We start from the raw sequence: 18,092 nt of genomic DNA, 5'->3' as shown, positions 1-18,092 counted from the left end.
CAGTGTGATGGAGCCAGCATGTGGCTTTTCTCTGCATGCCTGCTTCATCTGTGAAAGTTGTTTTGTTTTTTTTAAAGCAGGGGAAATTCTCTGTAAAAAAAAGAAACCGTCTGAGTCCAAATACTGTGGAGAATTAGATTTTTCTAAATAAAAATGAATTAAATTACCCTATTTTTATTTTTAATCCTGGTTTAGACCTGATTTAGTCCTGTTTCAGTCATGTTTTAATCCTGGTTCAGTCCTGGTTTAATCCTGGTTTAGTCCTGGTTTAGATCTGGTTTAGTCCTGTTTTAGTCCTGTTTCAGTCATGTTTTAATCCTGGTTCAGTCCTGGTTCAGCATCACAGTTTAAGTCACAGAAACGGGAAACGTCCGTTATCCATTTTTTCCATTATTCATTTAAACACAAAATCGAAAACTAAAAAAAAAAAATTATCCATTTTTTCATTTTGGTTTTGGAGACAAATAATGAAGAAACTTTTTTTTTTTTTTTTTCATTTTCTTATTTTTGGTTTTATATATACATTTTTATATTTAACACACAAATCCTGCATATTTGGTCTGATTTCTTGTCAAAAAAAAAAAAAAAAAAAAAAAAAACCCAAAACGCTCTGTTCCATGGATGCCAGGTGGTAATACTAAATCATACTAGGAAGAGCACGAGTGTGTTTTTAAACTCCATAAACCTTCACTAGAATCATTTGGATGATTTCAACCTCGGAATTGCCGATCTCTCCTGAACAAAAGGTAAAAAGTAGCTCTTAACTTGAAAACCGCCGCTTCATGACATTTTATTTTTATTCTTAGCTCAAAAAAAAAATCACTCTTATCATCAATTTGTACTTTTACTTGAAGTATGTTATTTTTATAAGTACAACTTCTGACTACTGTATTCACTCCTGACAAAGACTATCTCCACCACTAAGTCCTTATCTAACCCTGCCTTTTTTTCAATTCCCTTTTACCAACTCACTTTGTACAACCCAAGGTATAAAATATGATTTGCAGCAGCACATTTTCAGTCAGCAATCACTTTTCTGATTCTATTAGTGCACTCAAATGATCTCTCAATTTTAGCGAGACTAAAAAAAATAAATAAAAACCAAGCCTCCTCCATTTTGAATTTCCATCGAGCCGCAATGACAACCCAGCGCTCATTTTCCCACAAATCACTACCAAAACCACTCACTCAAGTTGTTTTGATTAGGCTTTCGACGCGGTAATTATACTCAAGTACTCCGGCGTGTAGTACCGTGTAGTCGTGAACACTTGCGTTTCGGCTGATGGGGGTGACACGTTCGCTAAAGGCTAGTGGCTGTAGTGCGGCATTGATTTCATTTGCGTCGAGCGCGAGTGTTTTGCGAAGAGAAGCGAGCTGCGGTGATGGTGGAGGGATGGTGATTATGCGGCCGGCTCCAGACATCACACCGCTCATTTGCGGAGCTCAGGCTGGGTCGATGAGGATCTACCAAGGGGGATATTTTTACGCCGAGGAACACACATGATCTAAACAGGGCTGGTGATAGGGTTAAGAAAGATGTAGTCTGGTCAGTAAAGACTATTGTTTGTTTTTTGTTCTTGTTTTTTTGTTTCTGTGTTAGTTAATCCGACATAGAACTAACTGCTTTGGACGACAGTATGAGCAAGAAGCAAGAAAAATGATCTGCCGAAGGCTTTTTTGCCGAAACGTTATTTAAAAGTAATTTTAAAAACGCTTTTTGACATTGGCCATCTGAGTGTGAGATGCATTTTTTCACTTTTATTTTACTGTTCCTTGGATTTGCACCTCTACAAGAACCTTGGTGTGTGTTTTCTGTTTCATTTGTGAAATAGTTTAACATATTCATTTCATACTTTTAAAGATATGTGATTGTCTCCGTTGGTGAATTTCAGTTTGATCCATCCTTCAATCCAGCTGGGGCATCTCCGCAGGGCAGCACCCATCTCTAGATCTTGAGCTAGTCTTGATCAGGACTAACCTTTCTGGAGGGATTTTACCGATGGTACATGTTTTGGGTTGACTGGGAGAAACGGGTACCCAAAGAAATCCCACCCAGACACAGGCAGAACATGCAAACTCTGCGCAGAAAGGCCCATAAATTGAACCAAGGATATTTTTGCTGTGATGCAAAAGTCCTAGCCACTCAGCCATTAGTCTTTCCTCATAATTAACCGTCTCCCTTTACCCTGTATTGTCCTGTGTTTTATGATTCTGTTATTCCCCAGAATTACAATAGCTTTATTACACAGCAAAATCTGGAGGGTTAAAATTTCAGGGTAAAATATTTCCGAGTTGTTGTTTTTTTTAACACAAAAAGTGTTATTTTAACCATTTGAAATTTAAATGAGGGACTATGTCTCTCGCTGGCCTGGGAACGCCTCGGGGTCCCCCTGGAAGAGCTGGAGGACGTGTCTGGGGTGAAGGAAGTCTGGGAGTCCCTGCTTAGACTCCAGGATGCCCCCACGACCCGGCCTGGATAAGCGGAAGAAAATGCATGGATGGATGGAAAGTTAAATGGAGGTTCGAGTTGAGTTTATTTGCCAGAGTTGATCAGGTTTAAGTTAATTCAACTTCCCTTTGTGTTAATTTGTCTCCTCCCACCCTCCACTTCAAACTCCCACGAGAGAAGACCAGTTTGAAACAGTTTTGTACATAATTCCATCTTAAATTAACAAAAATAAAGTGTAAAAATAAAATGCAAAGGACAAAATCAATTTGTCAACTGGACAAAAGTTTATTAGGTCGAATATGTTTTGTGGCTCATCCAAGCTGCTTCTTCATTTCTGGTCAGACGCTGGTGGACTCTCCTGTGTGTTGTTTAGCTAAATCAGTATAACCCTGCAAAGTGTTATCTGTTTACTCTCAAAACATTAATATAACTCTTGATTTGGGGGTTAAACAGGAGCTTTGGTCCAGTGTTACTTAATTCACATTTCCAAAAATGTTAAAATAACTCTAGAACAGATTGGACTCATATAAACCCTGAGAAAATGTTAAAACTGATTCTGTGAGAGTCAATTTTAACACTCGACGTTTCTCGCTGCATAGAGAAAAACTCATGGTAAACGATTCACATTTTTATAGAACACTTTTCCACCTTCAAGGCACTCAAAGCGCTTTCAAGAGCAGGATTTGTACCGCCAACCTTCAGATCAGTGGACAAACGCTCTACCAACTGTTCTACTCTCGCCTATCAACATCGTGTTACTACTTGGAACAGCTGAAATTGTAACTTTACAAAATACTAAGAGGTCTGTATAAAATAATCTAATCGCTGGTCTGGAGAAATGAAAGGAAGTGTCGGAACGTTCTTGGATACTGGGCATTTGGATACAGTCCGAAATGTTCCCACCCACGTCCACTTCGTCTTGTCTCCTTTTTGATATCAGAAAACCCAATGAACCTAATCAAACTATTAAGGGACAGTATTGATAGACAAAAAACGGCCCAAGTGAAACGCCCCGGTCCATTTTATTGCATTTGCAGCCTTTTCCCCATCCATCTGTAGAATCTGTTGGACTCTAATTACACACTGACAACGGATACCTTTCTAATCAGTTCTTTCATTAACCAGCCGCGGGTTTGCTCTTGTCTTTTGCGTTGATGACTTCCTCCTCTCCTGTCAGCGGAGGATTCGGGGCTCATTGCACTTCAGACGACTCACTCCGCTCTGCACGCTCGCACGCGGTCAGCCAGGCATCGCCCGTACTCCGCCGGCTGCCAAAAAATGAAAAAAAAAATCAAAACATCAAATGAAATGGCCAGACAGCAGCAGGTGCGACACGTGTTCCGGAGGCCCATCCGTCTTCCCGAGGTCGTGTCCGTAAAAACGATCTGGGAGAAATGCCAAGCGCCGGAATGTGCCACCTGCCATAGGTCTGAGTTTAGAAGTGACGTGCGGACTGATGAGGGGGATTATGTCAAAGCTGTTACTCGTTATTTGGGACCACAGAGACGATTATGTAGGTGGGCTTTTGGGGTCGTGGGTCCGTTCTCCCTAAAGGCCCATCGTGTAACTTTGTGAATTCAATTAGACCAGATTTATTTTGAAGTAGACCTACTACACATGATCACTTTTAACCCTCTTAACTCTTTCCCCCATGAAGACGACATTTGACGACCCCCCCTGTTCCCTTAATGACGACTTTTGACACCTCCGCTGTATCACTAAAGACGTGATTTGACGACCTTTAGAAATGGCTCGGTTTTTCACATTTAAACAGAGACTGCGATAGGTAGGGGCCACTACAACCCACACTAGACTGACCAATAGGATTCAAGGATATGTTTTCGCCGATTTTTTCCGAAGTTAATCGAAGTAGTGACGATGGTAGCTTCCGGAAAAAACACAACACGAAACACGTGCAATGGAAAGATCGCGGCGCTGCGGCGCACAGTTTTAGAAATAATGAGGAGCGGACGTATTTTATGGATAAGTTTAGAGAAAGTGACTTTTATAGATTTCAAAGTGATGATGAGGGTGATTATAAAGTGGAAAACAGCGATAGCGACGGACTTACAGAGAGTGAATCTTACGAAGATGAGAATGCCGCTGATGCGTCTGTGTGGAGTCCTGCGATATCCGAACAAACTATCCGGGCTTTATACTCGATTATGAACCAAAATTGCCCTGAAATCACTCGTGGAAGTCTGTTTTCTTTTATGCAATTATGCTCTATGGGTGTAGCCCTAGTAACATATGTATGGGTTGTTCCTAGTAGGCGTCCAGGGGGGAAAGAGTTAAAGTTGTATTTGGAGTGATTTGTGTATGTTTGAGCACTTTTTAAGACAATATTTTGCCTATCAACCACCGTATTCGCCACTCACTGCTCTGTACTTACTTCATTATCCAACTTTATTTTCTTAATCTGTGATATGTGTAGGATTTGGCAGTGTCGCGTTGTAATTTTGATACAAATGAAAAAAAAAAAATCTGCTTCTTGCTTGTAGGGGTGTGCAAAAATATCAAAATACTGACAAATCGTATCGTTTAATGTGACGATACAGTATCAAAATCGTGAGCTGCTGTATCGATATAACATTAAGAGTATTTTTTGGTGTATTTTACTAATTATTTTGTTACAGCTCTGCAGTTTGGTTGCTTGTTTATGTTCTCACAGCTCTATGTTCCCAGGCTGGCATCACCTAGTGCCTCTGCTCAATTTAATTTCTCTCAAGTGTCTAGTTCAGGAATCAGAATACACTAGACAGGTTTGCAAAAATTCTGGAAGTGCGAGTTTGGGCACCAGCCAATCAGCGAAGAGCCATACATTCGGTGTTGGCAACGATTCCCGAGATCGAGGATTTAAAGCCGGAACAAAGAGAATCTTTGGTGAATTTTAACAAGAGGAAAGACATTATTGTCCTTCCTTCCTATGAGATTTGGGAAAAGCTTAATACCAGTTAGCCCCGTTAGTGGTGCATTACATACGTCACCAAATAGCAGCGATTGGTTAAATAAATAAAAAAAGTACCCCCGAAGTGAAACCGTCTAATCAAGCTAATGTTCCCTCATAACTAAGATTTTTCTTATTTTTAAAAGTTTTTGCCAAATAAAACTCTTAAGACAAGTCATATTTATTTTTATACAGCATTTAAAGGAATGATTCAGCGTAATTTCAACCTAGGGTCCTTTGCACCATGATCTTTATATTACATCTGTAGTAAAGAGAGGATGAAATGGGGATGGGTTAGGGTTGATGCAAATTGCTGATAAAGGAAATGTGGGAACACAGGGCCTAATTCTGGAAAGAAAACACACACACACACACTTAGAAATGAGGGAACATAGGCACGCTCCTGCTTGTTTAGTAGAAGAAAACGTGTTTTTGCGACACATATGACATATTTTGACATGTTTTGATGATTAAAATTGGTGAGTTCTACATTCACTTTGCACAAGAAGTGGTTTAACAAAGACGTTTAGTATCGTACCCATGATTTAGCCTTTATTGTTTTTATTTAACAGTATCAAATCGATTTAAAATTCTATCGTATTGAACCGAAAGTGCACTGTATCGAGATATGTACTGTATCGTGGCCTATGTATCGAGATATGTATCTTATCGGACAACTTCTTCTTCAGCTGTTCATTGGAGTTGGAAACAATTAGCTTGCATTTGGCACCACGTTTTTGTAATGCAGAAGTGCAGTATGCAAACTTGTTTATTTTATTAAGTGGCCCACTATTGCGATTTAAAATGTCCAGATTGTAACGTAATGATCCATGGGTGTTGTAGAATTTAACTATATAGCAGGCACAAGCACAATATGTCTTTAAGTGTTTGTAGCAAGTATTAATTTTAAAGACACAGGAGCTTTTGTTGGGTCCAGAAATAAAATTGTGGGGGGAAAAAAATGTACACAGAAGTAAAGAATTACATAAGACAGATTCAGGCACTTTTCAAACATGATGTGTGCAGCTCTGTCCCGACTTCAACCACAGTTTCAGAGTCCTGTTGTTTGGGTCAGTGTGTAGTTTCAGGTCAGAGGAAAGAGTTCCACAGCCTCGAGCCTCTGAAGAGAAGCTGGACTGTCCGAATGATCTTTTTAAAGTTTGGATCTGCACAGTCCCCACTGACACGGGCTCTGGTGTGAGGTCTGAGAGAAAACCCTGCTGCCGAAAGCCAGACCTTCCGGCAGAAGATAACAGAGCTGACAGACGATTGTTTGTTTCAGGATGCCAAAATTCACAAAGTTTTCCAAAGTGAAAAGCTTGAGTTTCTTGATAATACCACGATAATGCCATCTCATAGGTTTCTTGTCTAGGATTTTAATTGCCTGTTTATAAAAGAGAAATGACAATGACTTCAGTGCGGAAGATGAGTCTACATTTTATACATTTTTTTTTTTTTATTGCACTAAATAACAAAGCACACACCGTTTCCGTGAGCAGACTTGCATCTCTTCAGACCTGACCTCCTCCTCGTTTTTATCTCAATGGTAATACTGTTCCTTTGACTAGATAATATTCACAGATTGGCATAAAACTTCTCTATCTGCACGGAGAATGTGTGAAGTATGGTTTTAACTTTCTATTCCCATCATGCAAATTTCAAATCCAGAAAGTTATGTGGTGTTGCTTTTTTTTGTTAGCATACATGACTGTACAATTTCCCACAAAACATTAACGCCATCGAGCCTCATCATAACTACGCCAAGTCTCTGGGCGGCACCTGGATTAGATTTAAACCTGTAGCATTTATTTCATTACAGTTGTAAGTATTACTCAAAAATACCTTCGAAAAATGTGCATTAGTGAGCGGGCTCGCCTCTCCACAGATCTGTTAGAGAAGTGTCAAAATCACTGACCTCCGAGCCTCATTCGTCTCCGGTCATAGACATGAGCTGTGTGTGCAAATGCAAACACATGAAAAGTGTTTCAGTAGAAGAAATGCGACTGCTAGTCTGAATTAGGGTGACCAAATGTCTCTTTTTCCCTGGACATGTCCTTTTTTACGTCCTGTCCTGGGCGTCCAGGTTTTTTTTTTCTTAAGTGATGGAAATGTCCGGGTTTTTATTACCGCCATTAAAATGAGCATCTCTCGTAGCTCTCTGTGCACTCAGAAGGAGCGAGCAGAGACAAACAGTCGGTCATCTGCAACATGCTGAAGCACAAATGTGAATTTAACGATGATTGGACAAGAAATTCTCCGTTTTCCGTTCCGGTCAGGACAAGTGGGAGGCCATGTGCACAGGTTGCGAGGTGAGAGTAGCTCAATGTCGAAACTCCACCCCCCCACCCCCTTTAAGGTGTCTGGGTTTTCAAAAACGGAAATATGGTCACCCTAGTCTGAATGCTTCATGATCATCATCATCGTCATAGCAAAAGGTAAACACTGGTCACACTTTTGGCGGGTCAGCTCCTAAAACTCTGTCTATTTTTACACACAAACGCCAAACTGTAGTTTTCCAGAATCTCCACTCTAGTCGGAGTTTTTAGAAAGATTCCTATTTAGGGGCGAATTCACTGTTTGCGTGTATAAGATGGGTTAAGATGGGTACAAACAACGGGAAACGTCTGTTTTTGAAAATACCCGTGTACGTGTAAACGGGGCTTAATCCCTACTGCTTACAACAAGAACAACAACAATATTGATCATGAAATACATAAGTCAGCAAACAATATAAGTCCCTCCATCCATGTGTTTGAGAAAGATGAAAAGTTAGGTTTGTCGTCATAGCAATTTAAAGTTCAAAAGTACGTACTGTATCATTTTTAGTGTCAAAATTCCTCAAAATGGCTCCTATAAATCAAACCCAAAACCCCTCAAATAGCATTATTTGTCTGTGAGCAAGTGACTACTAAATCTTTATCCTCCCATTCAATCCTTCACTCCACCACATTGTAAATCGAAGCACATGCCAACTCCTCTGTCTGCCCAGTGCCCACCGTTCTACCATTACCACCTAATGACTCCCTCGCTGGCCTTTTAAACCCTCTATCGCCCAAAGCGGTCTCCCGTTTTTGGCCACCCTGCCCACATCCGAGCACATAAATTCCACCACCCCGCGTCGGCGGAGGTGTAGAGGTGTAATATCTGATGGGTTAGTGAGCGCTGGGCCCTGGCGATAGTCAGGCTCAGATAAATATTGCATGTCTTCTGTTCTTAAGGGCGAATTTTCTCATTCGTTTGGTCGGCACTAGGCTGATTCAGATTTAATGGGCTTACATCACTGTTTTAATGTGATTTTTATTTTATTTTTTTTCCAGATGTTTCCTGATTTTAGAATGTGATTATGTAAGGACTGTGACGTCATATGTTGGAGAATTTTCAGGTCATATTTCTAAATTTTGGTTGCTTAGTTTAGAGTACTTAAAAAAAAAAAAAGTAAGAAGTAAAGTTCTGACTTTTTCGAACAATTTCACATATGTATATTTTTTCTTTATGTTTACTACTTTCTACAATACCAGTTAAAAGTTTAAGCACATACCTCATTCAGTTTTTAATTTTATTTATTTTTTTACTTTATATATATACACAAAAAACATCAAATATATGAAGTAACATAAAAGGACTTATGTAGCAAAGAGAAAAAAGTAAATCACACTTTTTAAATGTTATACTCAAATCCATTTGCTTTGTCAATAAAAAAACATTTAGAAGAGTTATTTCACTTTTTTTTGCTTTTCTTTGCCGATGTGGTGTCATATTAGCCAGGCTGGTGCCGCTCAATTTCATTTTTCTCCAGCAACTAGGTCAGGAATCAAAATACAACAGACGATTCACAAAAACCCCAGAACTGCGAGTTCGGGCACCAGCCAATCAGTTAAGAGTCATACATTCAATGTTGTCAACGACTCCCGAGATCGAGGATTTAAAGCCGGAACAAAGAGAATGTTTGGTGAATTTTATCAAGGGGAAGGATCTTATTGTCCTTCTTCCTACGGGATTTGGGAAAATCTTAATACACCAGTTAGCCCCCGTTAGCGGCGCATTACATACGTCACGACCAAATAACAGCGATTGGTTAAATGATAAAAAGTACCCACCTACTGTCGAGCGAACGAATTCTAACACTGCGAGGTCAGACGGTTTGTACGAAGTGAAACAAAGAAAAAACTGTGTCACACGGGGGGAAAAAAAGAACCACTGAATGATATGATGTGCCCAAACTTTTGACTGGATGCAAATTTTATAGCACATTGTTTCCCAAAGACTGCGTCGCAAGAAATGTTTTTGGGGTCGCCTTGTCACAATCTGCAAGTAGGGGCAGATCTTGCTCCTCACTCTTTCGGCAGCATTGATTTGCCTAACCAATTTTCTGTTAGAAACACTGATTATTAATGTTTTTCATCGTTTAAAACTTGAGTATTTGTAATTGTTCAGAGAGACACGATCACTCAGTCAACAATAAAATATCCTCATTAATGTTCAATAATGGTCACAAATTTATTTAGTGATTTACGAAAAATGTCTATTGACTTGGCTCGTGAAGATTTATGACTTTTAAAATCCCCAGAAAAAAGTTTGGGAACCACTTTTATAGACACATACTGGAACTATATGAAGCAAGATGTATGGAGTTATATTTGCCTACCAAATCCAGAATGATATCTCCCTTATACAAAGAGATGTAAGTCTGGTCCCGGCGCCTTCTGTCGTGTCTCAAAGTAGAACCAAACAAGCAATCGGATTTTTTTTTTTTTTTTTTCAGTGACGCATGTGAAATGATCATCTGGAATTCTAATAAAATGACATTTCTCTCACCTCAGAGAGTTTAGTGTTTGGCTCATTTATTCTGCACAAATCTGTTGTGTTTTTCATTCCCCTGTGAGCTTTTTTTTTCCATTTCCTTTTCCTCATAAGTAGCCGTATTTATTTTCATTTTCTGGACCATGTGCTTCCCTAAAAAAAAAAAAAAAAAATGAGTGAACGTAATGAAGAGTTCTGTTAGTTTTGTTAACAAGAATCAATAGCAAAAATATACACTTGAAGTTCAATAGAAAGAAAAAAAAAAAAGGGTAAGATTTATGGCAGCGGCAGAAGAAGCTATTTTTCAAACCAATCTCCACCCAGAATGAACACTGAGCTTTAGCGATTATATGAAATTGCTTTATTATTTTTGTTTTAGTGCGATTGTATAACCTTTGTTGATTTGTGCTCACACACAGGACCTATCAAAAGTTGGGATTTCGTCTGAAAACAAGCAATTTAGTTCCTCGCAGGTAACTCAGGTCCACTTTCCTCACTTCGCCATTTACTTTACTGCGATCAAAAGTCTCTAAAACCAATTTCATCATCCGGGAGACAAAAAGCCCACAAACAATATAATAAAAAGAAAAAAACTTACACCTCTTCAGTCTGTTTTTTATTTATTTATTTATTTTACTTGTATTTTTTTACCAAGCCATAAACATCAACTGAAGTGACGTTTCTTTTTTTCTTGGAGTCTAAATTATTTCACTTACGACTGGGGAGAAGCCAAATCATATTTTACCACGAAGGAGGTGTAAAAATATTCTAGCATAGCCTGTCTGTAGGAAATATTGTTGGGTAATAAACAAAGTCATGAGCACTAATACAACGATAAAGACTCAATGGGCGTTCAGGCTAACGATGTTATGAGACGATAAATTCCACACTTTTAGATTTGGATCAATTTTTGTAGAAAAGTTTACGAAAATTATGATGCTGTTTTGAGACAGTTTTGTGTTTTGTATTCAACAAAGAGGACGTAATCAATTATTTTCTAGCCAGATGTAGCTCAGTTTGTAGAGGTATTTGATGGTTTGATTGTTTGATTGTTCAGTTAATATTACTGACATTGTGCTCTTGACCAAGACAAAAACTTGACACCAGTTTCGCAATGAGTGATTTGTTCCTTGACGTAAATTGCTTTGAAAATCCCAGATAAGCTTGCAAAACCGAAATAGGGTTATGTTTTCTGAATCTTCTGGAAAAATTTCAACCTAATTTCTTCTCAATTTTTCAAACTTCCATTGTCTTGCACATACACTAATGGCCTGTTCTACCTGAAATATCTAGTCTATGACACACTAACGATGGCTTTTACCTGACAAAGTTAAATGCACTGTGCAATAATGATTAATTATCCAACACAATAAAGTTTATAAGCACTTTATCACAGCTTTCAGAGACCATGTGAACATTGGGGCTGGGTATCATTAAGAAGTTGATGATACCTTCGATACATAGGCCACGATGCAATACATATCTCAATACAGTGAGCTTTTGATTCAATACGATATATTTCAAATCGATTTGATACAGTTCAATAAAAATAAAGGCTCTGATACTAAAAGTCTTTGTTAAACCACTTGTGCAAAGTGATTATTGAAATATGAAAGACACTCATTTTAATAATCAAAACAGTGATTATGTCAAATATGTCATGTGTAGAATCCCTCCGTTGTCCGAGGTAGAATCCATGGCAAAGGAGAAATTAAATTTGTCAACTGGACAAATGTTTATTTAGGTTGAAAATGTTTTGGGTTTCATTCAAGCTGCTTCTTCAATTCTGATCAGACACTGGTGAATACTTCCTTACTGTATATCTCCCTGCCTAATTACACTGAAACTACACTGAAACTATAGAGTTGTTTCAGTGTAGTTACCTCCTCCGTGTTTCAGAGTAGTTTCAGTGTAGTTAACTCCTCCCTGAAGATATAATAAAGTGTTCACCAGCATTTTGACCAGAACTGAAGACACAGCTTGAATGAGCTGTGAAATGTTTTCGATCTAAATAAACGTTTGTCCAGTTGACAAATTGAATTTCTCCTTTGCCATGTCAAATGTGTTACATCAACGAGTTTCCTTCCACTAAACAAGCAACAAAACTGTAGCACTGTAACAAAATAATTTAGTAAAATATACCAAAAATACTCTTGGCAATACTGATAGAGCAGCCCATGATATCGATACTGTATCATCACATTAAACAATACAATATATATCGATATTTCAATATTTTTGCACACCCCTACTTAACATCTGTTACAAAGCAAGACTCATTATCATTTTGACTATTAATGCAAACATTTCCCGTATTACTGTACATTTATATTCTTAACATTGTAATTTTAACACATTTTTTATTGTGTAATGATTATTTTAAAGGGTCCCAAGAAAACTAGCAGGCCATAAATGCACAGCTAATTGGAACTCTAATAAAACAATAAAACAATAAAACAACTCTCAGAGACCAGAGTGGGGTTTTGGGTCTGTGTACCGTTCATTCTTTTGAATTTCAATTAAGAACAGAAAACTATAAAATGACACTGCGGCATATAAACCAGACAGAATAAAATATCAAAAGTGAAATAGGCACGATGACGAGATAAACTTTAAATTAAATATTGGAAATCGAGGTCGAAATCTGCTTTTTGTTTGACGCTACAACGGAATAATACAAACAGTTTTTCGTTCTTAATTGAAATCAAAAGAACGACTTGTACATGGACCGTTTTGTCGTCACGGTGAAGCTAACAGCAACTAATATGCAAACACACACTTCCTGATTATGAAACGCCGCTATATCTGTACTGGGAAAGACACATTTTGCTCAGATACGTGAAAAAAAAAAGTGATTATAAGGCGTTTAACATGACTTAGCACCTTAGCTGTGTTTTGTCCACTCCTTGTTTCCTGGTTGTCCGAACTGATGAAAGGTGCCACCAGAACTGTCCAATTATGCCCCCGTCTCGGACTCGGCTCTCACCGACCTCGCTAAGTCCACCTGTCTCTTTCTTTCTGTTTTTTTTCTGTCTCTTTTTCTCCGTCTCTAAGTGAAGGTCTATTTGGTCGGCCCTAATCACGCCATCATCCTCCCTCACTCCTCCTTCGCTTTGTTAATACTAACATGTACGAACTCTGTCAGGCTATTACCGCAGCTTCTAGACTCCTCGAGTGGACTACTTTGGTCGTTTAAGGTACTTTTCCTCCGGTTTCGTCAAAAAGTACTCCAACCAGTATGTTCTTTCGCGGAGGCAATTTAAGCGTGGAAGTGTTAGACATGTATACCCATTGACGTTTTAAAGGCGCTGAAACTGATTTCGTCCTGTGTTTTTGAGGGTTGTTTTGTCTGATAATCAGGAAGTGTGTGTTCGCATGTTAGTTGTTGTTAGTATTACCATCTGCGCTGGTCTCTGAGAGTTGTGAAATGCGTTTATAAACTCGGTATGATGAAAAATTAGGATGCTGGGAATGCATAAAGTAAGAGAGGAATAACTTATTTAAATAAACTAGTTCTGTTTTTCATGTTTTTAAGAGTGAAAATGAGGTAGAGTTTAAATTATTTTGAAACTTTGCAACACATAACTTACCTAAACATAATATTTGAGTATTTTTATATTGATTGGATGTTCATTGGTGTTCAAAGTGAGTGTAGTGTCCAGTGATGATAGTTTGGACTGGCAAAATCTGAGTTGTTGAGCAGTTTTGTAAAAAAAATACATGAATAAATGAGTAACATCGTCTCACATGTATCTTATAGGTTGTACTTTTAGAATGCATTTATAGAGTTTGATGATAATTTCAGCGGCGCCTATATAACTTTATGGGTGATTGAAAGAAATATGAAACTTTAACTTTTTGACAATAGTGTATATTGACATGTTTTGCTAGCTGCAAGCCATTCAGAATGACTATATCACTGTTGTTACTTATGTCAGTCTGTGATTGAAAGAAAGTATATAAGAAGACAAAATGAACATCATGATGATCCACAAAGCTCAAAATGCCCTTATCCACCAGGTGAAGTCATGTAGTGGTAGTTAAATGAACAGCTCCTTTTACCTTTAGTTTAGTAGAGATTGTCATTCCAGGGCTCCATTATTATCAAATTGATTTTATTGAAGGCACTGCAAAAAACCAAAACGTAGTCAAGTTCAGATGACTTGAATCAAGAAACGTTTTATCACGATCTGAGTAAATTTCACTTGACAAGTAAAATTTTCTTAGCCAGGCTGGTGCTACCGAGTGCCTCCACTCAATTTAATTTCTCTCCAGCGACTAGGTCAGGAATCAGAATACACTCGATGGTTTGCAAGAACCTTGGAAGTAGTAGACCGCACACTGTCCAATCGGCGAAGAGCTGTGAAGCCATGACGTCAAACTCAAGTGTCTGTCTGGGTCCCTTTTTGTGGAACAGCACAACAGTAAACAAAGCGGTCGAGATGGATGTAGACGAAGACAAACATTCTGTGTTGGCAACGAGTCCCGAGATCGAGGATTTAAAGCTGGAACAGAGAATGTTTGGTGAATTTTGTCAAGGGGAAAGACGTTATTGACCTTCTTCTTACGGGATTTGGCGCATTACATACATCACGACCAAATAGCAGCGATTGGTTAAATAAAAAACATACGAATCCTAAAGCTGCAAGGTCAGACAGTTTCCACGAAGTGAAACCGACTGATGAATCAGGCAAAAATTATCTGCCAGTGGAATAAGACTTTTTGTACTTAAAGTATGAAAATACATCTTGCTACACTTTAAAAAAAAAAGAAGGAAAACAACAACTTTTTGCATTTAAAATAAGAAATTAAGAAAAACACTTATTCCATGGGTAGATAATTTTACTTGTCAAGCTGAATCTACTAAAAAAAAAAGCTAAATGTTCTTAATTTAAGTCTTTTTAACTTACCGAGATATCGTTTCTTTTTTTTTCCTTTTCTAGTGGGTGTATGGAGTTTAGAAACACACAGGAGCATTTCCTGTTTTACCACATGACATCAAAACGTTGAACAGCGTGTTTTCACTTTGAGAGAAGAATTCCTAAATACCTAAACCTAAATACGTAGTGTCTGTGTGTTAAACGTGTGAATGAAACAAAACACAACTCGTTTGTGATGAGAAAAGCAACATCATACATTAAAAAACATCAGAAAATCTCGAAATATGGGCCCTTTATTCATGAACCAGGTCAGCAATTCTACATTCTGACAGTTAAAAAGCAAATTCCACCGTAAAATTCTGACCTGCTCCAGTTTCAATTACATAGACTCTAAAGCGTTGCGATGTCACGTGAACCTTTTCCGATCTGGCACGTTTTACAGTAAGGCAAAAGAACATGAAACACTTTGCAATTTAATCAAAGCTAACACCGTATCTCGTGTCATCTCTTTCTTCTCCCAATAATTTCTCCCACCGTTTATGTAACATGTCATCTGGAGCTTAAAAATAGCTCTTGCCTTCCTTTGAAAAGATATGCAAATACCATTCTCCGGCACCATATGTCACCGCATCGCATTTTCTCCTTTAGCGGAGGAATCGAGAGTGTGTGAAGCGTCGCAAACAAATTTTCAAACTTCCGTCGTCACTTACGGGCTACGTTAAAATGGTGTGTGCTTAGTCATTTGAGACAGTCGAGGTTGTCAGAACTCAAAATAGTGGGTTCGATGATGTTCGCGCCGGCGTTTGACTTGCAGATATGTGTTTCTGGGTGTTTCCGTATCACTTCGGCGACGGTGGTAAGGAGGCATTCGATTTTACAGTCTGTCAGTTTGACGGTTGAAGGCTCTAGGTTGGAGTACGCCGATGGAATTCAGTGAGTTAGCAGAGTGTGGTTTCGTAATGTGTCATAAGACGGAGCATTTAGTTATGTAGGCGTTTTATGATTTCTGTCCCGACTGTTAGTAATGGTATCTTAAAGGTGAAATACTGTATGTAACTTTTTGGTTGGAGGCCCGTCACCTGGGTTTTTTCTGAAGATATGCCATTTCTCTGCCTGGAATGTTCCAAAGTATGACATTAAACAGCTCTACCTTGCATTTATTCAATTACAGGTGGTTTTATAGCTCAAAAATACCAAGAAAAACTGATATTTTAACTGTGAGCAAAGTTCTTATAACTTGATCTGGTTTGGTCTCCATGAAGATAGAAAGGTTTAATACCATACTGTGAAACATTCCAGACAAAGCAATCACATCTCCACTGAGAAAAACATTTGACGGATCTTCCACCAAGTTACACAATGTACCTTAAACTAAGGCCCCGTTTACACATACACAAGTATTTTAAAACCCTCTAAGGCTCAAATTAATTTTTAGTAACAGGAAAAATCTGATATTTAGGGAAATTATAATATTGGGTAGTAATATACAATCCTGACTTTTTTATCCTTTGTAAACAAAAAAAGTATTTTGCACTTCTGGCAGGCTGTTTGCATGTAGCCATTCTTGCACAGTCTGCATCGTCCACGTTTATCAGCATGGATGGGAAAAAAGGCTCCTGAGTAAAAAAAAAGCTCATTAAATATGGATGTGGAATAAGTAGGTAATTGGAATTTAGCTGTTGCAAATCTGCAACGCCTGCCTGGAGGGGGATAAAAACATAGACATTCCCCTTTGTTTGTACCCATCTTTTACACTCAAACGGTGAATTATTTCTAAAAAAACTCCGTCTACAGTGGAGATTCTGGAAAACTACGGTTTGGCGTTTGCGTGTAAAGTGAGATAAACAGAGTTTTAGGAGCTGACGCGGTAAAAGTGACACCAATGTTTACCGTTTGCTCTGATGATGATCACGAAGCATCAGCGCAACAGTCACATTTCTTCTGGTGCAAACACTTTTCATGTGTTTGTATTTGCACACAAAGCTGATGTTTCATATCCATGACCTGAGATGACGAATGAGCCTCGGAGGTCAGCAATTTTACCACCTCTTTAACAGATCTGTGGAGAGGCGAGCCCGCTCAGTAATGCACGTTTTTCAAGGGATCTGTGAGTAGTACTTACAGCTGTAATGAAATAAATGCTACAGGTTTGAATCCAGAAGCTTGGCGTAGTTATGACGGTCCTCGATGGCGTATTTATGTGAGTTGGTGTAAACGAAAACCTTTTTGAAAATGATGCTGTGTGCACAATGTTATTTTGGAAAACGGAGGGAGATAAATATTTGTTTCTCAGCATACCCAGCTCTGTGTAAACGTAGCCTAAATAATTTGAAACTAAAGACCAGTCAGGACTAAACTGTTCTGGTGCAGTTGATCCAAAGTTATCCATATAGTGAAATACAATGAAATCTCAGGGTATCAGTCTGGTCGGAAATGCTCCACTATGTTTTTATACTCTGTGATAAATTAACCAAAACTAAGAAGAATTGTAGCTGAATGGTTGGATATGGTTTCAAATTGACTAATGTGTGAAATTAAATGAATGAGTTTAAAAACAGACAAAGGCCCATTTTGTCACAGTGTCGAAAAATAATCGATTCTCTTGCAAAAATATCAATACTTACAGATGCATCGTGTAACTTTTCTGTTGGAGGGTCCGTCAAATGGTTTTTCTCCATGGAAATGTTATTGCTTTGTCTGGAATGTTTCACAGTATGGCATTAAACCTTTCTATCTTTGTGGAGACCAAATCAGACCAAGTTGCAGGTCAGATCTGTGGAGAGGCGACCCCACTCACAGTCAGAATACATGTTTTTCTAGGTATTTGTAGAGGTAGAGCTGTTTAATGTCATACTGTGGAACATTCCAGGCAAAGCTTAGAGTTTCTAAAAAAAAAAAAAGTTTGTTATCTAGTTCTAGTTTACGCATTTGTTTAGTGTTGGCGAGTGTGAATACAGACTTCTTTTTTAAGTTTAACTTTTAAAAAATTTAAATTGTATGTAAAAAAAAATAAAAT

The 18,092-nt window shown here is 38.3% G+C and overlaps 1 protein-coding gene across 1 annotated transcript in view; it reads left to right on the top strand.

Moving 5' to 3' along the window:
- nrxn2b (neurexin 2b) overlaps window positions 1–18,092 on the top strand; it is a 1,850,542-nt gene that overhangs the window by 869,062 nt on the left and 963,388 nt on the right. The window lies entirely within an intron of this gene.

The sequence above is a fragment of the Boleophthalmus pectinirostris genome, unplaced genomic scaffold (assembly GCF_026225935.1).
Source record: "Boleophthalmus pectinirostris isolate CB_2022bp ecotype Guang Dong unplaced genomic scaffold, ASM2622593v1 HiC_scaffold_20, whole genome shotgun sequence".
Taxonomy (NCBI): Eukaryota; Metazoa; Chordata; class Actinopteri; order Gobiiformes; family Gobiidae; genus Boleophthalmus; species Boleophthalmus pectinirostris.
This window is presented reverse-complemented; position numbering and strand designations above follow the sequence as displayed.